The sequence below is a fragment of the Pogona vitticeps genome, chromosome 9 (assembly GCF_051106095.1).
Source record: "Pogona vitticeps strain Pit_001003342236 chromosome 9, PviZW2.1, whole genome shotgun sequence".
NCBI classification, from domain to species: Eukaryota; Metazoa; Chordata; class Lepidosauria; order Squamata; family Agamidae; genus Pogona; species Pogona vitticeps.
The window spans coordinates 6,203,488-6,227,206 of record NC_135791.1 but is presented as its reverse complement, the minus strand read 5'-3'; the positions used below and the strand labels follow the sequence as shown (position 1 = coordinate 6,227,206).

The 23,719-nt window shown below is 45.4% G+C and overlaps 1 protein-coding gene across 2 annotated transcripts in view; it reads left to right on the top strand.

Annotated features, from left to right (window-relative positions):
- Window positions 1–23,719, top strand: part of EXTL1 (exostosin like glycosyltransferase 1) — a 63,767-nt gene that overhangs the window by 16,995 nt on the left and 23,053 nt on the right. The gene's annotated exons all lie outside the window — the stretch shown is intronic.

Genomic DNA, 23,719 nt, shown 5'->3' with positions numbered 1-23,719 from the left:
AAAGATAGTACTTTTTCTGCCTAAGAGAGACACAGCGTCTTCATATCCACCTGAGACACAACTTGGGGGTCCTATTGTCTTTCCAACCTCAAAGCGTTTCTCTAATAAATACTAATGTACTTATTTTTGTAGCATAAATCGTTGGATAGGATCTCTTCCTCAAGGGTGAAATGAGTTCTGCTAACCTTTCCATTATTCAGGTGGCCAAACCCACACATTAGTCTGAGAAGTTTAAAGAGGTTTCTCCTCCTCCTGTCAAAACACCTGTTGGTCCTAGAGCTATTTGGAGATTTTACCCTATTTTTATTAATGCATTTTGCCGCAGGATCCTGGCTGCAGTGGGAGAGATACGCGGATTGATAGCAGGGTGAGGACGTTTCTGCAGCGATGCTGCAAGAATGCTGAGAAAACAGACGTGCTCGTTAATGGGAACATCTGCATCTCGATTCATATCTCAGTACATTAGGTTTGCGCAGGCCTGGCCGTGCAATTTTTCGTATTTTTGCATCTTTGCATGCCAGGCCCGAGAGGCCAAGGAGAAATGAGCGATGGTCTCGCCAAGAGCTGCGAGGTTCGGTGAGGCCGCAGCCTGAACAGAGATTCTGTTTGTGAATTCGCGACATGCGTCATCGACCGGCTGCCAACTCCGCAGCATTAAAAATGAGCAATGTGCTTTTTTTTGTTGCTGGCGAGCTTTCCCAAGGACTGGGTGGCCACTCGTTCTAACGGTCGGATCGTCCATTTCTTTCAGGGCCCACCTGATAGGTACAGGAGCTGGCGTGTACACGCGAAGACAGGGCCAAAGGTTTTCTAACCACGTCCTCGCTGCTTCTAAATGAGCGTATTCAAAGCAGGCAAAGCGGTTCCTTCGAAAACACCCCCTTTTGCCAACTGTTTACTTTGTTTTGATGCCATTTGGCATCCTTTGTCTCCTTACCTGCTTCTTCTCTGCAGCGCTCTTTGTCTCTGCCCTCAAGTGCCCTCGCGGATATTTAATCCGTTGGGCAGTGGGATTTTTTCCCGAATGGATATCTATGGCGTGACTGTGTCGGGAGAAACCCTGTGGCTAGGGGAACCCTTAAGAGTTTGCACTTTAACACGAATCTCTCTGAGTCGCACTTCTTAAATCGGTAGAAAAAGGCCTGTTGCATAACTTTGTGCTGGTGTAACCTGGATTGGGTGCCAGAAGCATTTAAAGTAATTAAAAGCTCTCAAACCCCCCCCTTCCTTTTAGGTTCCGAGGCTCCGGGGAAGTTTTTGGGAACCTCAGGAGGATGGGTTGGGTTGGACGGCCTTTAATAGTTTAAAAAAAACACACCCAAACTCGCCACTGATTTGCTATCACCAACGGGATTTTGCCCAAAATGTAAGCTAAAATGACTTCTTGTTTTTTCTGAACATCGTGTTTTAGAACGGCATCTCATTGGGAAAACCGGTTGCATTTTGGACCACTTGTGGACGTCTAGTGTGATCTGTTTTCTGGGGATCACACGAGGCGTGGCAAATGGTCTCTGGCCTTCCCCTAGCTCATGCCCAAGGTGGACATTTTAGTCCAGCCGTAGGGCTTCTCCTCGGTGACTGGACACAAGTGATTCCCTGACAGATGGAAAGGTGGCTTTTGTTCTCCAGACAACAAGTGGACATCAGTGTGTGTTTTGGAGAAATGCATACAAAAACTGTGTGTATTACTAAAGGTAAAGGTAAAGGTTCCCCTTGACAATTTTTTGTCCAGTCATGTTCGACTCTAGAGGGTGGTGCTCATTCCCGTTTCCAAGCCATAGAGCCAGCGTTTTGTCCGAAGACAATCTTCCTTGGTCACGTGGCCAGTGTGACTTAGACACGGAACGCTGTTACCTTCCCACCGAGGTAGTATCTATTTTGTCTACTCGCATTTACATGCTTTCGAACTGCTAGGTTGGCGGGAATTGGGACAAGCGACGGGCGCTCACTCCGTTGCGTGGATTCGATCTTACGAATGCTTGGTCTTCTGACCTTGTAGCACAGGCTTCTATGGTTTAGCCCACAGCACCACCATATCCCGTGTATTACTAAAACTACCTTACAAAAATGCATTACGTTAGGGCAAGTTTCTTGCAAAAACATATTTATTGGCAATTATTTTTCAAAAATCTTTATTTCCCTCTCTTTGTGTCAAAAATTGTATTCAAGGCAGCAAAATCGTATAGAAATTTTTGTGGTGAGATGAAAGTTTTGTCACAAATCATTTGCGCGCGAGACAGTGGATTTAGCAAGGAAGGAAACAGAAATGAAGAGAAACTAAGGGACTTACTAGACAAGATGTTGGTTCTGTATTTAGAAATAGTGCAACATTAAGAAGAAAAGAGTGTTTATTGTAACATGAGCGTGCTTTAATCCATGTTTAGCAAATTAGCTTGCTTTTGTTTTGTAATCAAGCCGTTGGAAGCTAACATGGTTTTTAGGGGTATGTCATTTTTTTTTTTTTACTACCGATCTGATTTGACAGTTCTCCATTGTTCCACCTCCTAGATCCACCAGTAAATTGTGCTCCCCTTAAGAAATGCTGGACAAGTTGGTTGCTAGCCAGCACTGGGAGAGTTTACTTTTCTAACCGGCATTTAGGCTGAAGCTCAGCCTCTCTTAGGCTATGAAGCCTCCCAACCTGTCCTTTCTACAGGTGAGCACAATTGAGGTGGAGGTCTCGCATGGCGAAATCTCAAAATGGAGCACTCTGGGGCGTGGAGTACATAGTGCTGAAAGATTTGTGTGTCTGGAGGAATCACACTGTAAGAGGGGAAAAAAGCGTATTGGCCTGAATACGCGAGCTAACCCCAAAACCAGCAGATCTAGCTACCCCAAACTGTGACATCATTCATTGTAGCTTCCCTTATCTTTTTCATCAATCAAACCGAACGACATTGGAAGCGAATGGGAGCAAATCGGACGAAAAGAGTGTTGCCCAAGTAAAAGGTTGCAACAGCAGTGATGGGGAGAAAATGACACAAGGAGTACTAAACAGTTTCAGAACAAACTCTTGGGAGTGATAATAAAAATGACACAAATTCAGTATAAGCTTATAGTGTTAGAGGGTCAGATGGAGATTCTGAATAAGTAAGTGATGGTGATACTAAAATGGGTTGAAAGACCAAGGCTGTCCATACCCGGCTCATTTGACCCAACTCCGGGAGGTCATGGAAGACAGACGTTGTCCTCTCTACAATGCCAGTCCTGGTTGGCCCGTTCTCGTTTTCCAAGGAATGGAGGCCATTGCTTCCACACTGGATTCCCTAAGGCGGCTACTGACTCTGGATCAAAGGGCAAAATAGAGCAGCGTTTTGTGCAGTAATTGGATGCGTTGATCATGTATACCTGTGTGGGTATGGAAATAACCTGGAAGCAATTACCTAAGTGGAAACACTTAATTGTTTTATGAATAATTTTATTGTGAGCCGCCCTGAGTTAGACGTAGTCTAGAAGGGTGGGATAAAAATCTAATAAATAAATAAAAAATAAAAATCAGTATTTTGGAAACCTGGTAGGAAAGACTGAACAGGAGGGCGGTCTGCGGTCCAAGTGGGGGAGGGGCTTAGCTTAAAGTGATGAGGTTAAAACCCGCCCCCCCAAACCACAGCCAGCTGATAGTAAAGAGTTGATATATGTGTTTTTTTCAGTTTGCTGGCTGATGCTAAGTGTCAGTGGCCCATCTCAAGTCCTGCCTTTTCTTCTGGTGATTCTCTGCCTGTAAAATAGGCTTGAATTGGAAAGCAGGTGGACCCAGGGCTGTCTTCAAGCAGTGTGGGTAGCTACCCTGACCTTTCCTTTGTGTTCAGAATGGTGGATTCAGTTTTCCTTCTGCTGATTTAGAGCCCCAGGAAGCCGATGCTTGGAGAACTATAATGAAAAGTCATCAGTTCACGATTACAGTTTTGTGGTTCCGAAAAGTAATTGGTTGTCATTGTAGTTACATTAACCCCCCCCCCAACACGCACACTATGGACAGTAAGTAGAGAGATACTTTTATTTACTTAAAAACTACAATTCCATAGCAATGATTCACTGGCTTTGTGGCACACAACATCGTTAAGCAGCTTTAACGATCTCAAGGAATGGCAACGTTTCCCTTTAAATATTCTTTGAAGGGGAAGGGAGAGCAAGTTTTGCATTTCTTTTTGATGGTTGCTAACAAACTCAGCAAATCAGAGATGCTTTGACAAGGCTTTAAAAAAAACAAACACCTTTCAGAGCATCACTGATATGTTAGCAACCATTAAAAAGACGTGCAAAACTCTAAAGGAGAGTGGCACAGAAATTTCCAATTAAGGGGCTTCTCTAAAGCGCCAGCCAGCCAGCTGCTTTGTTTTGATCCCAGCAATCATGCATGCTGGAATCAAACGAAAACAGAGCAATCCTGCTTGCACCTAAAAGGCAGTAGCCCCTGTCAGTGACCCGAAAAGGTGTGGAGAGGAATGCTCTGGCGACGGGCTGGCTTGCACCGAAACCTGCGTTGCCTGGTCACAGGCAAAAGGAGCGAACTATCCTGCCCCCAGAGTGGACCAAAGAAATATAGTCATTGTACTACAAATGGACTTTCGCTGCAACAGTCTTTAGACTGGCATGGCTTCTCCTCTGTAAATTTCTAAGGCAACTTGTTCCTTCCAGGTTCTGAGGCAGGAAGTGGGAGCAATCTTCCTTTCCTCGGGGCCTTCCTTCCTTAGCTAGAAATAAAATCGTTGAATTGTAAAGCTGGTTCAGCAGTGTGTGCGGAGTGCGATGGAGATGCCCGTGAGCTCTGTACGGGGGGACCGAAAGGGTTAGGACAAGACACGCAGCCCGCTTGTGCGTTAGACAGCCTGGCTTAGAGGAGATTCAAGACAGTTGAGTCGGAGGACGCATCTGAGGAAGGGAATGGAGGGACGTGACTTCTGGAATTACGGAGAGATGGGAGGAAGAGGGGTTTTTTTTCTCTATAATCCTGGCCAGGCTCTTTCCTACTAATTGCCTCTTCCCCCTCTAAAGCTGCCGCTGTAGGTATCGCTTCCATGGCATCTGGTCCCTCGGAAATGAGGAAACCGCCAGATCTGCCTACCTTCTGTCCGGCCACCTGCGGAAATCAGAATCGTCGTTAAGAGCGGCCATATGGCTTCTTAATGAAAACACTGCTTCCGAGAGGTTTGCTTTGGGGATAGCGGCAGCCGGCGCTTTCCGAGGAGGCCAGGGCCGATCAAATCAGGAGCTGCTAATCTCCCCGATGGAAGAGAAAAGCAAGTTGTGATTAAAAGGGAACTGACTTGTCGGCTGAGGACTGGATATGTTTTGAGATGATGGTTTCTTGATCCCCCCCAGCCTGCGTCTTAATGTTTCAGAACCTCTTGATCAGCTGGTGGGGTGGGTGGGGGAAGAATGCCTTCTGCTCTGACACTGCCAAGTCCACGTGATTTCGCACAGAAACCGGAGATGCCGGCATCAAATATTGATGCTTATGGTGCTTCCAGATGGAGGGCTCCAGGCTCTATCAGCTGAACGGGAAACGATCGTTTTATTCCGTCCTTAATGGAAGTTTTCTTGGGAGAGAAACATGGGCAAGATGGCAGAATGCAGAATTGTATTCCACAGATGAAAAGCGATTTTGCAACGAAAACCTTCCCTAAAAGTTACTTCAGAGATTCTTTTTTGGACCACCGTTTCCAGATACCTATGCTAGCTGGGTGTGCTCTAAGAATTTAGTATTTATTTACTTAGTTTTTAAATGTATTTATACTCTGCCTTTCTCCAAAATGGACCCAAGGCAGCTAACGAGGACCCAAGAATTTTCACAAGCTACCCCAAAATTACGGGTATAAAGAACACTCTGCGGATTTCCTATTCTTCTTGATTCAGACACCTGAATCGCGCGTTGCCAAGCTCTGCTAGATTCTTTATGTCCGAGAGAGAGAGAGGACACTCTTTTTTTTCTCATCCAGATCTCTGTAATTTGCACAAACATTCCCTGGTCAAAGGCTTGTTTCCTTTGAGCACCATGCCTCTGAGCCTTGAAAACCCATGCAGAAAAAGCAAAGTCGTTATTTTGTGCAATTTACATTATTTGTGCACTTCTTCTTAATTTGTGTGTGCTCATGCACGCGCACGCATATACACGCACAACTTATCATTCTTTTCTCTTGCTAAGAGTGCCATACAATGCCTCACCCTATTCTGTAGTTCAAGGGAATAATTTAGCTTCTTTCATCCTCATATGCAATAGGTGAGATGTTTGTTGTTGTTGTTGTTGTTGAGTCGTTTGGTCGTGTCCGACTTTTCGTGACCCCATGGACCAGAGCACGCCAGGCCCTCCTGTCTTCCACTGCCTCCCAGAGTTTGGTCAAATTCATGTTGGTCACTTTGGTGACACTGTCCAACCATCTCATTCTTTCTCATCCCCGTCTCCTCTTGCCTTCACACTTTCTCAACATCAGGGTCTTTTCCAGGGAGTCTTCTCTTCTCATGAGATGGCCAAAGTCTTGGAGCCTCAGCTTCAGGATCTGTCCTTCCAGTGAGGACTCAGGGTTGATTTCCTTCAGAATGGATAGGTTTGTCCTCCTTGCAGTCCAGGGGACTCTCAAGAGCCTCCACCAGCACCACAATTCGAAAGCATCCATTCTTCGGCAGTCAGCAAAATACGGCCTGTGGGTCGCATGCGTAGGACTTTTTAGATGCCTGGTGGGATAGGAATGGAACTAACACAAGAACAACAACTTACTTCAAGTGCCTCCTGTTTCCTAAAAGCGAGAGGGAAGTTCTGATGGTTTAAAACAAGGCAGCACTTATAATAACTGGCTGGAAATCTCAGTGGTTTAAGTCTCTGGCTGCAGAGCCAGAGGTTGGCAGTTCGATTCCCCACTGGGCCTCCTGGGAGAAGAGCCAACCTGGGTGGCCTTGGGACAACTGCACAGTCTCATGGCACCCACTGTAGAAGGGAATGGAGAACCACCTCTTTCTCTGCCTGGAAAACCCTGCAGAGGGTCAGCATTGACTTGACGGCACATCATTATTGTAATTAGTGCTTATAATCAGTTTGCAGACACACAAACTCCTTCAGAAGCCAAGTGTGCATGGAACCGTGTGCATCATGAGGATGGGAAACAGAGCTGGGGAAATCTCCTGTTTTGGAGTCCAGCTTCCAGAATCCCCCAGCCAATATGGCCAAGTTGTAATCTGTAAAAGTAACTTTTCCAAACTCTGATGAGGAGATGCTCTTGGTATAAAAATCTTAAACGGAAGACTGTCCCAGCTTTCCTGAGGAAGATAATGGCTGATCCACCACTCCCGGGATGCATTCAGGCATCCACCGGCTGTCTAACTCGCCGTCGGCACCAAGGAGATGTTGGCGGATGAGCTGTTTAATTATAATTTTTCAAGTCTGCATTTAATTTTTTTGAAGGAAGGAAAGCAGCAAAATGTATCAGAAGTAAAAGACGACAGTTTTGCTGCATAGCCGTTTTTAAACTTCTCTTATATGCCTCTTAACATCTGTGCGGTCCCTCTTGCTGTCTTGATTGAGAATTGTTATTGATGTGCTAAATTCGGAAGGGAAGAAAAGGTTGGGAGAATTTCTGTTTGGCCATTCTAAAGACCTCTCAGGGTGTGATCCCATGAGGAAAAACATCACAATCTAGACTGCTTGTGCAGTAGTCTGATGTAGTTTTCGTGGTGATTGCATGACACAAGAGAGACGTACAGTGGTGCCTCGCACAACGAGTGCCTCACACAACGATAAATTCACACAACGATGGCTTTTTCTGAAAAATTTGCCGCCTCACACAACGATGTTTCCTATGGGGAATTTTCGCACAACGATGTCTCTTTTCACTCATTTAAAAGTGCCTTAAACTGTTTGAAACCTGTTTTAAATGCTTGGCATCGATAGTCCAGCTTGTGAAACGTAAGCATACTTATTTTGGTGTTGTTCTGAGGCGTCATTAATTTTTGGTGAATTTTTTTATTCTTCATTGAAAGCCATTGGACGGACTGTTCAGTGGCTTTCAATGGAGAATAAAAAAATTCACCAAAAATTAAGGAAGACTCAGAACAACACCAAATTAAGTTTGCATAGGTTTCAGGAGGTGGGCTAACGATTGCAAGCATTTAAAACAGGTTTCAAACAGTTTAAGATACTTTTACAGGAGCGAAAAGGGACTTTGCAAACCCATTCAAATGCATTGAGTCGGCTTCAGTGCATTTCAATTGGGGAACCGCGTTTCCCTCAATGATGTTTCCTAGGCTGATTTTCACTTAAGGACGGCAATCCATTCCAATTGGAATGGATTAACCAGTTTTCAATGCATTCCTATGGGAAATGGTGTTTCACAGAACGATGTTTTCACAGAACGGTTTTTTTTTTTAACCAATTAACATCGTTGTGCGAGGCACCACTGTACTTCAGACTGACTGTGATCTATGTCCGATCTAGACCTTTTTGGTCCAGCTGTTGGCCTTCCACTTTTTGGGTTACTTTAAGGGCAAGCACTTCCATTAAAGCATCCTTTTCTGGTGTGATCAGGTGTGCACCTTTTCAGTCATCAAACCACATCCTCAGTAACTTATATCGGGTGGCCATCAATTCTGTTGTATTCCAGAAGAGTTAATTTGCCCTCTGCTGTTTTGGAGCTTTTTTTCCCCCCAACCCCTTCTTCCTTAAAGGACAGTTTTCCCGGAAATGTCCAAGATGAACTGTAGGAATATGGAGTGGAAGAGCAAAGAGTCACAGATCATAGGAATCTCTTCATCTTTGTCAATCTCTCACATTTTTAAATTAAAATAATAATAATAATATCTACTTTCTCTTCTACAATTTCTGAAGTATGGTCTAATACTATCCTGTAGAAAAAAAGCTGCCGGGACAAAAAAAAAAATAAATGGTTTGGTGCAATTTGTGAACCAAACCACCGTTAAATGGGTACCATGGACTGCCAGCCACACTGGTAAGTAGGGTCTTGATTGAACCAAGCTTGCATTCTGCTAAGGAATGAAAAAGACTCAACTGTGAAGTCATTATATTTTGGGCATCTCATGAGAAGATGAGACCTGCTGGGGAAAAACCCAATAATACTGGAAAATTTAAAGGCAGCAGGAAAAGTGAAAGGCTAAATATGAGATGGGTTGATTCAAGAAGGTCATTGTCTTGAATTTTCAGTAACTGAGCGAAGTTGTTATTGGTGGTCTTGAGCTGATAAGGTCACCTATGTCATGACATATGGAAAAGGCTTCAGGAGTTAACCTCGAGGCAAAATCCGGAGCTGGAGTCCCAAAGGCAGCATGTGTCGTTGTGCCAACTCCTGCGACATTGCTGGAACCAGTTGTATTGGCTCTTGCCTTTCCACTGGACCATTTCAGCAATGTGGAGAGGGGGGATCTGCTGCTTGGGTAACAGCCTATCCTCCATATTACCTTACCCGGGCTTCATGCTCTGGAGAGGACACTCCTCGATTCAGAGCATGTTACCATAGTCTCTCGAGACTGAAGGATGCCTATGGAGATGTGATTGTAGCATGGGACGAAGAAGAATTATCTTTCTCAAATTATCTGTCTTCACATATTTCCCTCTCTCTGCCCTTTAGTACAGTCAGTCAGTTCATTCATTAATTCGTTCAAAATATTTTTACCCTACCTTTCTCCTGAAAAAGGATACAAGGCGGCTTGCATCATTGAAAGAAAGTATTTAAAGCTAACAGCCACGAGTATACAAATAATAAAAAGGAACAAACAAACACCATACCATAAAAAAATCAGTAAACAAAAGCAGCACCAAAACACAGTCAAAGCAGTAAGGTACAACAGTTCATTTAAAAATCCCATTCAGCAGCCAGTCTCTAAGGGAAAGTTTGCCTAAAGAAAAAGGTCTTCGCTGGTTGCAGAAGGACAGTAACGATGGGACCAGCCTGGCGTCCTGTGGGAGGGAGTTCCAAAGTCTGGAAGCAGCAACAGAGAAGGGCCTTTCCCGTGTACTCTAGTACCAAAGCAACATCCCAGATCGTAAAAGCAGTAAGAGGACACACAATCGATGTGGGTAATATTCTTCTTCCAGTAAAAACCCAGTAGAAAATTTGCTTGCTATTACCAGCTTCTAAAGAGATTGTAAATCAGTTGTTTCAAAACAGTAATAACGGAAGCAGCAGCCTCAACAGATTTCTTGCCACCAGTTGCAAATTTTGAGGTATTGTTTTAAATTAGTTTCAATTGATTGCCACGGTTTAGTTCACTTTGGATCGTACTGAGATGACGCGCTTGTTTTCTGCGTGAGGTGCAGACGTAGTTCTTTCTCCGACTCTTCTCCTGGCATAAATCCGGTTGCAGGACGGAGGGCGCGCCATCCATCATGCGCCCTGGCGGGATTTGCTGGGTCAGAGGATCCCACACGAGTTAACCAAATGCTGTGTTCCCAATTTGCTTCTGTGACAAAATAATAAATAACACTACTTTGCAGGTTCTAAATGTTCTCCTCTTCAGCAATCTGCAGGTTATTTATTTATTTTTCGATGTGTCTGTGAGCGGTTGCACTGCCATTAGAATTTATTTCATTTAGAGCCGAGGGATCTTAATGGCCCTGAGGAACTGAAGCATTGTTTCCTGATGCAGAGGTAAGACAGGGATTTATCCTTACAACGTTTTTCCCACCTGGGACCTTAGGTAGGATCAGACTGCATCTTCAAATTCCTAACCAGATTGAAAACTGGAAATATCCTTCTATGTTTGAAAATCCAGTATTTCAGGGACAAACGGATTAGCTAATTCATTTTATTCTGGTTTTCTAAATGCAGGAAGGGCGTGGCCAACTGGGTAGAATGAGGCCACTATTTATTTATTATATATTTATTTTCAAGATATATTTTTTTAGCCGCGCCATTACCAGCGGCATGCAACAATATTAAAACTTAAAAACATTAAAACCATTAAAATAGGCAATATTATCATAATATCCTATATTAAAAACAAAATCATTAAAACATTAATATTAATAAATCCTCCTGCTTATATGGCCAGCTAAAGAATACTGTTTAATTAAAATGCTGGCTGAACAGAAAGGTTCTTTGCCTGGCGGCGAAAAGCCAAAAGTGTTGGAGCCAGTCGGATCTCTATAGGGAGGGCATTCCAAAGTTGGGGGCCAACAGCCGAGAAGGCCCTATTTGAGCATGCCATCCCCCTCACCTCTTTCAGGGATGGCACCTTCAGAAGGGCCTCCTGGCCTGATCTTAGAGGACGGGCAAGCTCGTATGGAAGAAGGTCGTCCTTTAGAATAACCAGGTCCTAAGCTGTTTAGGGCTTTATATGTCAAAGTTAGCACTTTGAATTGGGCCTGAGCAGCAACCGGCAGCCGGTGTAAATTTTTCAGAACCGGCGTGATAGGAATTTGTCTGTCGGCACCACTTACCAGCCGCACAGCCCTGTATTGTGCCAATTTCAGAAGTCAACTGTAAGGTCTCCGTCATTCACCCTGAGTGAAGCCCTACGGTGTTAGACGTGCCCCACAAGCTTAAAGCATTAGACATCTGCAAGCGCACGAGCGCCAGGACATGACCCAGTGAGAGCTGCCATAAACTGGCGATTGCTCTCAGCTGCCCTGCTCAGCTGCCCTGCTTTTCTGCAAATGGCCAGGATTTCCTGGGTCACAGCAAGTACATTTACGCCAAGCAGAACGATGGTGGAGAAAAGAGAAGGCTAATTAACACACTGGTCAGTATTTCTCCCCATCTCTCTTTCCGGTTGTTTCCATGCAGACGTTGTTGGGAAGAAGGCATGGGCTAAATGTCCCACCTAAATCAGACCTGTTGAGTGAACTAGTCTTGTTATAACAAATATCTACTGCAGTGATGGAGACTAGCAGTTGGATCTAGCCGGGGGGGGGGGGGCTTGTCATTTGTTTATCAGTACAGTGATGCCTCGCAAGACGAAAATAATTCGTTCCGCAAGTCATTTCGTACTGCGAAAATTTCATCTTGCGAATTTTCCCATAGGAATGCATTGGGAAAAAAATCGTCTTGCGAAGCACGGCCATAGAAAAATTCGTCCTGCAAGTCACAAAAAACTAAATAAATCACAAAATGCTTTCATCTTGCGAGTTTTTCATTGCACGAGGCATTCGTCTTGTGAGGAATCACTGTACATTTATATTTTGCTTTTCGTCCTGTGTGCTCAAGATGTTGTACACGGTGGCCCTCCCCTTCTGTTCTCAGAAGAACCCCAAGAGAGAGACCAGGCTGAGAAACGTGGGGCCGCCCCAAGGCTACCCTGTGAATTTCATGGCTCACAGAGAACTTTGATTTCTTAGGGTTTAGTCCAGTACTCTATCCATTGCACCATTCTGTTGTTGGGTCATGTCCACAAAAGTTCCTTTGTATTTCCTACAGAGCAGATGTGTGCAGTGTGTCTCTTTCCCACACACACATGCACAAAACATCCACAAACATTGTTTTCCATAGTCTGTGGACCCTTCGCAGCTGTCCCGGGAACCCAAGTCCTTGAGTGGCCTCAGTTTTGCACCATCATTAAATGAGAGGCATTCATGCCATATTTCACTTTAAGAAAAATGTTTTAATGACATGAATGCATCCCCTGATTTCCCCTATTGAAAGCTGCTATAATTTTTCTCCTTCATGCATGACGTCAAGTTGTCTCCGACGTCTGGTGACCATGTGAACGAATGACCTCCCAAATGTCCTTTTATTCATAGCCCTGCCTACCTCTTGCAAACTCAAAGCTGTGCATTCCTTAATGCAGTCAATCCATCTCACTTTGGGTCTTCCTCTTTTCCTGCTTCCTTCAACTTTCCCTAGCGTTATTGTCTATTCCAGCGCGTCTTGCCTTCTCGGGATGTTCCCCCAAAGTACGGCAGCCTTAGTTTTGCCAGTTTTGCTGTAATAGCAGTCTCTACATATTTGAAGGCTTCTCCTATAAAAGATAGAACCATCTTTTTCTGTGTTGTTCTAGAGGATAGGATTTGGATCTTTAAAAGGGGGGATTTTGACTAAACATTCAAAGCATATGGGCTGTTTTGACAGTGGAAGAATCACCTTGAAAGGTTTTGGACTCTCCATCGTTGCAAACATTTAAGCAGAGTTGGGGGGGGGGGAAGTAAGCGGTCAGGAATGCTGGACCAGCAGATCTTTCTGTAACAACTGGGGGCTGGACTAGATGACCTTTAAGGTACCTCCAACCCTTACGATTCTACTGGCAGTTGGTTTGACATCCAGTGGCTGTGTTCCCCTAAGATTAAAGTAGTTTCCCCCGGCTGAGCAATTCCACAGGTGAGGGGGGGGGTTAACCGCTGGCAGCTGCTGGTGGGTCTGACTGGTTTTGGCAGGCGCTCCCGTACAACTTTCCAGGATGAACTTCGCCTCACAGTGAAACCTTTGTCAGGTTTGCTCTGTTGAAGAGACGAGGGGCTCAGAAACTCTGCTCTTGTTTGTCTTCTTCTTGCCAAGGCACCTCTATGAAACGAACCTGTTTCATCAAAGTAAACCCCCCCCCCCCCAAAAAGGGTCTTTTTGTAGCTAAGCACCAACTTGGAGTCTTGCTGCAGAAAAGCATCTTCGCAGAACATTTCTTGTTCAGTACCGAAAAGAATTTGGTGTGAAATAGACAATTCTGCCAAAACAGAAGTACTCAATGGGTGGGTAATGCTTCAATACATGTTCTGCCTGTTGGTCCCATCTGCTCCAGACTGTACCACCATCTGTTCCTATCGGTAGCGTATCTGGATCTTGCTTTTTCTTAGACGGCCACCCTTCTTCGGCTCACAGTCCTGGTGATCGTTTTCACTATTTCCCAAATAGTGCGTGGTAAATGTTTGCTTTTCGTCCTCTCTTTCTCACTGCTGCTGATTTCCTTAGCCTTTTAGGTCTGCATTTCCCCCTACCCAGTTCAAAACATGGGCAGGCAAATGAATCGCTGCCGACAGCCTCTTGAAAAAGCATTTTTTTCCCTCCAGTTCATTCTCACAACAACCTAGCAAGGTAGTCCACTCCTCTGTCTTCGCTTAGGCCAAGGGCTACCCAGGGAGTTTCAAGCTTAATGAAGGCATGGACTCTGTCCATGCCTCTGTTCAGCACTCCAACCACTGCACCAGACTGCTGTTCTCTGTCATTTGTGTAATGGATCTCGCCATATTTTACCTCTCGTGCTATCCCTATTAGCTATCCCCCAAATAATATTTGTTTGGGCCCCTTCCTCCCTTCCATCTTCTCCATCCTTTTTCTGCCCACGCACCTTACATGCTTGCTTTGTGAAACACAGAGGAGCTGGGGTTAATCAGTTTTCGCACCCGAAGTCAGATCGGCACGCTGGCTCAGCACAAAGGCAGGGACTGCAAAAAGCGCTCACGTTGCGGGAATGGATAACAGACAGGGCGGCTTGCTTGCATCTGGGGAATATCTTTTCTTGACAACAAATTGCGCTGGCAAGTCCGTGCAACTACTTCACTCGGCTTGCTGGTTTTGAACCGCCGTTACTGGAAATACTGTTTTCATTTTGTCTTTTCCACCAATAGGAGAAGGAAACCATTCCCAGGCCCTGACATGGAACTGAATGAAGGGTTGAATCCGTTATCGACTAATTGACACAGTTTTTCCTCAAGCCACCTCCCTGGGGTAACTTTTGTGGGGTCGTCTAATGCTGAGAGAGAGAGGGTAGGACCCAAAGATTTATTTTAGAGTTGAATGATAGGATCCCGATCCAGAGAATTTACTTGCATTATCTTTATTAGGCTGCCAAAACAATTGATAAAGGTTTTAGGTTTTGATCTTCTCATCAGATAAAATAAGAACTTAGAGATGAGTTTGGTGATGGTGCTTCTTTTGGTCTACACTGCCTGCATGTATGGAATGTCTTTCTCCAAGTACCCCAGTCTTATCAAATCTCTGCTCCTGGGAGTTGTAATCAAGAAAATGGGTTTCCTAAATTCTGAGTAAGTTGTTAGAGTCAGTGTGCATGTGTTTGTGTTTGTGTGTGTCCGAGGAGGATGATCTGGAAGCAAACATACCTACATGTTCAGAGTCTTGAAATGAAAGGAGAGGATTTGCTGACATGTATCTTGATCTGTTTCTAACCCTGTTTCCTGTTTTCCCCACCCGCTCTTTTGGTGACATCTCTGATGAAAAGATATGGGCGCTCAGAAGACTGAACAGTTTTTGGAGCTGTAGAAGGGGTCGCCGTGTTAGTCTCTGCAAGCATTATAGGTGAAAACAAAATAAAAATAGCGAAGTAATGACAAAACATGTGGTGGTACTTAAAATACTAACTTTTTTTTAAATGTGAGCTTTTGTGGACAAGTCCACACCATCTTTTGTCTGACGAAGTGGCTTTTTCCACAGAAATATATAGATAAGTTCATCTTTAAGGTGCCACAACATTTCTGTAGCATTTTAAGCAGCCTAAAGATGTGATTACAGTGTGGCTGAAATCCAGTAGTGGAACTCACACCACATAAAACTGAAGGTGCCCTCGGCTGTTACAGTCTTTCATTAATTAAAAATTTCCAGGGCTCCTCCAAAGGTCCCAAGGCTTCTATCCTGTGGAAGCTGTGGGGAGCCCTGGGAAGAGGTGAGGTAGTCTTTAACTTTTGAAAATTGCCTACACTGGGAAAATCACCCTGGCAGAAACAGTTCTGAGAAATTAAAGGCGCCTCCTCTGTCTTGTGGCCCTCAATGGGCTGGCCACAGAGACTGGCGAAATGTCAGGAAGGACAACCTTCAGACTACGGCCAAAGAGCCCGAAAAACCCACAACAACCATGTAGGGTGTTATGTTTGCTGTGGCAAAGGATAAGTTAGTGTGTCGTGCCTCCCCCTTTTTTCTGTGTACAGAAGCAAAAGGTACTAGTAGACAATTTTTATTGTGGCAACACAAATGGGACTGTGTCCTTCACTGTCCCTGAGGGCAGCGAAATGGAGGGCCGTTTCTGTGGCATGGAGACCTCTCTCATCCGACAAAGAGGAATGGCTCAGAGGGAGGCAATTCAGAAATGTCCAACGACCGGTCCCTCCGGCTCCTTCCACCCACATTTCGCTGCCTGAGCCAGTTGCCTCATTCTGTCTGGATAAAGAAATAATTAAGACCGACCGGCCTCCGGTGCCTGAACGTCAGTCCTCGGGAGCTTTTGAAATAATATCCAGTAAAATAAAATCAAGTCACTTTAAAAACATCTTTATGAAATATATTTGGATGTGGACATAGAAATGGCTAGGCAGCCACTTAGCAAATTCACCCATTCTTTTGAATTATAAATCTTCTTGAATGGTGGGAAGGGAAACCTTTGTTTGCGTTGCTGAACTGTCTTTGTAACTAAACTCTAATTAGCCTCACTTGAATGTCAGAGATGCTTACATTTTATTAGAGATGCTTACGTAGAGATGCATGAATATTAGAGATCTTTCCATTGTATATTAGAGATGCTCACATTAGAGATGTTACATTATACAGTGGTGCCTCGCAAGACAATGTTAATTTGTTCCGCGAAAATCGCTGTCTTGCGAAAACATCGTCTTGTGAAATGCAGTTTCCCATTGGAATGCATTGAAATATATTTAATGTGTTCCGGGGGGGGGGAATCGTCATCTTGTGAAAATTGCCCAAAGGAAAACCGTTTTGCGAATCCACGGACCCAGCTCTCAAAATCGTCATCTTGCGAAAAACTGTCCCGAAAAAACACCTTGCGAAGCACGGACTAAAACATTGTCTAGCAAAAATCGCCCATAGGGAAAACTGTTTTGCGAAGCGCTGTAGCGATCGCAAAACCCCATCGTCTTGCGAATTAACCGTTTTGTGAGGTAATTGTCTAGCGAGGCACCACTATATACGACTTTTTAAAGGGATTTTGCTTCTTTTAGGGCTAGACAGTGCAATGCAGCAGCCAGCCAAGTACACAGGCAAAAAACCACACTGTTATCTCAGTACAGTTTTTATATCCCAGGAGCGTCGGCAGTGGGGCTGGACCATTATTCTTTCTTGGTGGATAATGGAATGGATTTCACTTGTATCTTCTCTCCCTCTCGGTACTGTAAGGGTAACGTTGCCTTGACACACAGCTAGGATAAATTACTTTGGGGGCCTACAACTCCCAGAAGTCCGTCTGGCCAACTGTCAGGCATGCTGTGGGATTTCGTGAGTAGCTTTTCTACCTCTGCCGTTAAGCCATGCCGGGCGATCACTTTTCACAGATTTCTCTTCTACAGTTTTTCCCCCCTGATCTCCCTTTAAAGCCTTCCGGGCTGATGGCCATTATTACAGTGTCTCATGCCTTCAGGTTTCATTGCTTGCGAGAAATATTTTCTTCGTTTTGTCCTCACCACACTGCAATTTCATTGAGTGCCTCTGAATTTTGATATAAAGAATTCCCTGTGCTTCTGACCTGACCAATTTCCTTTAATTAATGGTGTGCCCCTGTGGGGCCTACTATTTAGGAATACCTCGCCTGTCCAGAGGTACAAGGGCCAGAAAGGGTCTGGGGTAAAAAATGTCAGGAAATCTTATTCCCAGCCATCCTCAAAATGGAGAGGGGTGGAATTGAACAGTATTTTTTTCTCTCTCTCAGGCTTTCCATTTTTAAAGGCTTGCTTTGCAAAACCTAACTTCCTTGCTTTTCTCCTTCTGCTGTGAAATGCAGTGGAGATGCTACATGTTATTGTTGTTTAGTTGTTAAGTCGTGTCCGACTCTTCGTGACCCCATGGACCAGAGCACGCCAGGCCCTCCTGTCTTCCACTCCCTCCCAGAGTTGGGTCAAAGTCGTGTTGGTCGCTTCAATGACACTGTCCAACCATCTCATCCTCTGTCGCTGCCTTTCTCCTCTTGCCGTCACACTTTCTCAACATCAGGGTCTTTTCCAGGGAGTCTTCTCTTCTCATGAGATGGCCAAAGTATTGGAGCCTCAGATTCAGGATCTATCCTTCCAGTTGAGCACTCAGGGTTGATTTCCTTCCAAATGAATAGGTTTGTTCTTGCAGTCCAGGGGACTCTCAAGAGCCTCCTCCAGCACCACAATTCAAAAGCATCAATTCTTCGGCAGTCAGCCTTCTTTATGGCCCAGCTCTCACTTCCATACATCGCTGCTGGAAAAACCATAGCTTTGACTAGGCGGACCTTTGTCAGCAAGGCAATGTCTCTGCTTTTTAAGATTTTATAGATTTTATGCTACGTTTTAAAGGGATTTTGCTTCTTCTAGGGCTAGACAAATAAATTGTGTCTGACATCTCCTTAGGAGTCACTTTAGAGACCCTGCTTGCAAAGGCTGGGAAAACTTTTCATTCATTTTCAGGCCCTCTTTTCTTTCTGCGCGAGAGAGTGCGAGAGAGATGGTGCCCAGCTAATGCTGTAGGGCAGTGGGTGCTCCCTCTGTAAGAAGTTGGGTCACAGCCTGGATTAGGACACAGGCTATGGTATGAAGAGCGCTCCCCCCAGATTTTTAATTTTGCAGACGTCTGTTCTGTTTTTGTGTGTTTCATCATTTGGACTGGATGCCGTCAGACTGACACCAGTTGGTCTCATTTTAGAGTGTCAAAGGCGTTCTGTTACAAAATACTGCAGTTGCAAGATGGGGCATCTGAATCCTACAGATGTGATGAGTCACAGAATTCCAGATTTTCAGCCGTAGCTCAGTAGGAAATTGAACCTGAGTTCCTCAGATCCTAGTCCACCAGCTTTCCCAACTACCCTCCCATGTTGGCTCTCGGAGGAGGACTATTATGGTATGCCAGCGGGTAGACCTTGCTTCCATTTTCCTTCCTTCTGTTATCTCCCTCGTGTCATCTTCTGGACTGTAAGCTTTGTCAGGATGGGAAGGATTTTAATAACCGACTTATGGTATAAAAAAGTGTGGGATGTGGCACTAGTGGAAAAACACGGATTGCAATCGGATTGCAAGAAAAGAGTGTGTCTGATTGCATCAGAAAGGGTCACTTTGCCAGGAGCGATTGCTCTTAAAATGATCCTTCCATCTGTCAAAGGATAATTTCAAACTGGTCCCCAAAAGCAGTAGCCCTTATTGCTAGATCAATAAAAGTTCAGTTCTTTAGTTATTTAAAATATTTTTATCTCACCTTTCTCCTCGAAAAAGACCCAAGGCAGTTTACAGCGTTGGAAGATAATATTTAAAGTTGAAAACAATGAGTATGCAATGGTGGTTGACATCGTTAAAAGACAATATTTAAACCTAAGAACAATGAGTAACAAGGCATGGCTTGCCTGAAGAGAAAGGTCTTCTCTTGCTTGCAAAAGGACAGCAAAGATGGGGCCAGGCGGGCCTCCAGTGGGAGGGAGTTCCAAAGTCTGGGGGCAGCAACAGAGAAGGCCCTCTCCCCTTTTCCCCATCAGACACATTTGTGAAGGTGGCGGGACCAAGAGGAAGGCTGGATCACTATTCCTTGTACATCATGTGGTTACCTGGAAATGGTTCAGATCAGAACGCAGCCCAAGCAGTCCAAAATGTGAGCTGGATGCCTATGTAACTACACTCTTCGTCAAGAAGTCCAGAGGCAAAAAGATCATGCCAAAGCTGGCAACTTCGGCAAGTTTGCCTTTATCTTTTTCAACTTCTCTAGAAAAAGCATCCATAAAAGCGCTCTAGCAACACATGGTTCTTTATGGTCTAACATATTTAGCTGACACTCAGATCTTTCCCAGAATATTATGCACCTTTTTACGTTTGATTGCACTCCTGCTTCACTCTTCTTTTTAAGACTGGCTGAATGAGAAGCAGTTATACCCCGATATACAATGATTTATATGTACATATGAGTATCAATTTTGTAATTAGCAACCACGTTGTAAGCTTAGTTTGATTACTGGTTATCCTGTGTTTGCCTTTAACAAAATCTTTAAAATTAAAAGGAAGTAAGGAATATATGGATTCCGTTGCATGGTTCGACCGCTTTTATCGTCATTTTATGATGATAGATGCTGTACTCTGGTGCAGATTATTGCAGCTGTTGTGATTTGGAACTGGGAAACTAAATTCCGGTCTGTTTCTTTTGTGGTTAACATCAGTAGGCAATGTAACATTAAATTGGAATGGACAGCAAGGGAAAAAAATGTATATGTGCTTTGTAACTGGATAGAGCTTGGAGAAGTTGGTATTTTGGACTACGAGTCCCAGAATCCTCCAGCCAACATAACCAGAGGACGGAGATTCTAGACGTTTTCATCCAAGCATCCAGTCGTGGTTGCACTTCAGGGAAAAGGACTTTGGAAGGAGATTAATCAAGAATGTCAAATGGGAACATTTCAAATCCTAGCCTACAGAAATGTTCATGATCTCGGTTTCTGGGTTAAGGATGCTTCTTGGTTACTGTATGTGCTGGTCTTCGTTATGCAGGCAGGCAGAAGGGCGTACAGAGTGCCATAGGGTTGATACTTCTATTTTCCAGCTATGCCGAGCAAGTCCTCAGGTGGCCGGCGAGACCCCCTTGCTTGACTTGAATCCTTTGCATGGTCAGAATAACGTAGTTCACAACCGGGTGGGGAATTTGCTGCCAACAGAACTAGCGTCACTTTAAAACTCCTACATTCCTGCGTATACCTTAGTAGACCAGTGGGTTTGTCGTGTGGAGATCGCAGCCTGGTGTGTTTTTAGCTCCAGGCTCATAAAACAACGCGAAGTGGCCGGAGAACTTGGGTCCCCTCCACTTTGCTCCATTCAGCCTTCCCTTCCCCTTGAAAGCTGGCCTCTCTTCTGAAGGCCGAAGGTACGGGTCCCCCCCCCCTGCGCCCTAACCCCCACACTGCCTCCTTTGTTCCCCGTGCCCTGCTGGGCTGCTTGTTGGTGGAGCACAAGGTAGAAACACAAGATGGTGTGTCCAAAGTGAATGTAAATATTGGATTTTCCACTGTGGTTATTGCAGGCAGCCTGCCGTCAAGAGTAGCGGTCTCTGTGTGATATTCACAGAGGCCTCTTTCATCCCTCGGTGTTTCGCGAGGCACTTCCATTGCTGCCAGGCTCCAAGCTTCCTGAGAACCAGGGCCTGGAAGGAACCAGGACTGTTGCCAGGGAAGGCGTTTCGGCGGTGGGAGAGATGCTCCCGGCAGACCTGCTTGTCCCGCATCAAGGCTTGTCTGCTTTGCGTTTCTCTGGTGCAAAGGGCTGGCGGAGTTGAGGGCAAGCGGGTCACAGCCGGGTCTCGGCAACTGCTTCGATTCACGCAGGAGGCTTGGAGAAGTGACTTTTTAAGATGACGACCTCCAGGATCCTCCAGCCAGTGTACTTTATTTCAATTAATGGCATTCTGAAGCCATGTTGCCCAAAATTTTTTACATGCCTTAAAACCCTTTATGATATATTTCATGGGATGAGAAATTAGCTTATCAGGGTTGGGGAGAGACATCATCCGCTCCCTCTCTGTCGTTCCAGAACAGGTGGCAGTAGAAGAAGGGAGAGTCATACCTAGCAAGAATGCCACTTCTAGAAGTTGTGTGGTCTGGGGTGATGGGAGGATAGCTGCCGGGGGAGGCTGGCTGTGGTAGTTTTGCCTTTCTGGGCGATAAGAGTCCAACACATCTAGAAAACACCAGGAAGGCTGATGGAATCCTGTCCTAGAGCATTGTCTCTGCTAAGGAAGAAGAAACAAGCTCTTCTCGGCTTCTTCCTGAGTACAGTGGTGCCTCGCTAGACAGTTACCCCGCATGACAGTTTTTTCGCTAGACATTGACTTTTTGCAATCGCTATAGCGATTCGCAAAACAGTGATTCCTATGGGGGAATTTTGCTGGACAATGTTTGGTCCCTGCTCCGCAAACGGATTTTCGCTAGGCGACGATTTTGACAGCTCCCTCCGTGCTCACAAAACAGGTGTTTTCGGGACCTAAGCTTCGCAAGACATCGATTTAAACAGCGGATCGGCGGTTCGCAAAGCGGCTTTCCTATGGCCGATCTTCGCTAGACAACGGCGGTTCTTCCCCATTGGAATGCATTAAACAGGTTTCAATGCATTCCAATGGGGAAATGCTTTTCGCTAGACAATGATTTTGCTAAACAGCAATTTCAGTGGAACAGATTATCATCGTCTAGCAAGGCACCACTGTAGATGGATGAATCTCTAGGCCTTCCTACCATCTTTCCTGGAGACAGGCAACACAGGCTCCTAGTGGCATTTTCTCTCTCTGTGTGTTTATGTGGGATATCTTCCCCATGCAGTTGGGGAATATGGCTTTCCCCATGTTTCCAAAAGGGACTTTTCCTTTTGTTACTTAGTCACTGCATTTTCCGCATTCCATTATATATGATAAAGCAGTCGGCTGAACATATCCACATTGGAATCTGCTTAAATGTTTTATTGAGGAAGCATGCAAAAATAAGCCCAACCCGCACAGCGAGCGAGATAAGGGAGCAGGTGCCAATTTCGAGAAAATGGATTTTTTTTTTTTTGACAGCAAGCCGTCTCAGGAAATTTGTGATAGAAAAGGGGCAGGAGGGATTTCTGAGGCAAATGAAACTTCAGGCTTGAGGGGGTAGGTTAGGCTTCCTCTAACAGGCGCCTTCTGAATATGCTGGGCGATAGCTCCCATCTCCCCAGAATGGGCTGAGGGGAGGATGGGCACTGTAGTTCCACCCGGCTAGAAGGTGACAGACTGAGGAACTGTGCCATAAATTGTTTCCCCTGCATTACTAACTGAGATGAAGTGGGGACAAAGCTTGGAAAAGTTACTTTTTTGGACTAGAGCGCTCAGAATTTTCCAGGACAGTGGGGGGAATTATGGGAGTTGTAATCCCAGAACATAACTTTTCCAAGCAGTGAGCAGAATCCAGTTTTAATCTCATTTGTAAAGCCAGGAATCTCTCAGTGTGGTAAAGAATCCATGAAGCATTTATACCCACATCCTGTGGGATATCCTTCCATGCGGAAAGCTGCCGTGCGGTTCTCCTCGCCGTCACCGACCGGGAGTATATTTGTGGCTGTGTGGCGAGGGACACACGGCGCTGCCCACAGCCCTGTGTGGGAAACGTCTGTCTCTCTTCAGATCTCACCCACCCCTACCCTCCAAGCCGTGTCACATTCAGCAACACACACGGCTCTGTCTGTTGGCAGGCGGCTGGGTTGTGAGTGCACCCTTTGTTCCGCTCGGCCCTCGGACGGATTTGGGAAGGATGTACGTCACGATCCCACCTCAGACCTGAGGTGATGCAGTTGCCCATTCACTGCGGTGCCTTCAAATGGGGGATATAGAAGGGGCCATGTCAGCCTTGCTGGTTGGTTTGTTTGTTTTTGAATGGCTCACTGAGGGGGGGGGAGGCATTTCACCTTTTGGGCCAGATGGCCCCTCAGGGAGAGAGCAAGAGGACCTGACACCCAAACAGACCCTGGCTAGCTTGCCGATGGTTGTCCACCCACAACAGAGCTGACCCGGAACATTCCGTTGCCTGAGGAAGAAGACCAGATAGCAAATATGGGGGACTCCTGAGTCGCAACTTGCTGTCAAGTCCGACTCAAGTTGCACGGATGACTTGACTCTGAGTGGGGGGTGAGGGCCAGACTTGGATTCGAATCACGACCCAGAGCCATTTTTCCAAGTCACGTTCGAGTCCCTAAATCAGTGGTCCCCAACCTTGGGCCTCCAGATGTTCTTGGACTGCAATTTCCAGAAGCCTTCACTACCACTTCTGCTGGCCAGGATTTCTGGGAGTTGAAGTCCAAGAACATCTGGAGGCCCAAGGTTGGGGACCACTGCCCTAAACGATGGGGCTCCCTGTTGCCCCATTGCTATCCTTAGAGGCAGACTATCAGCCG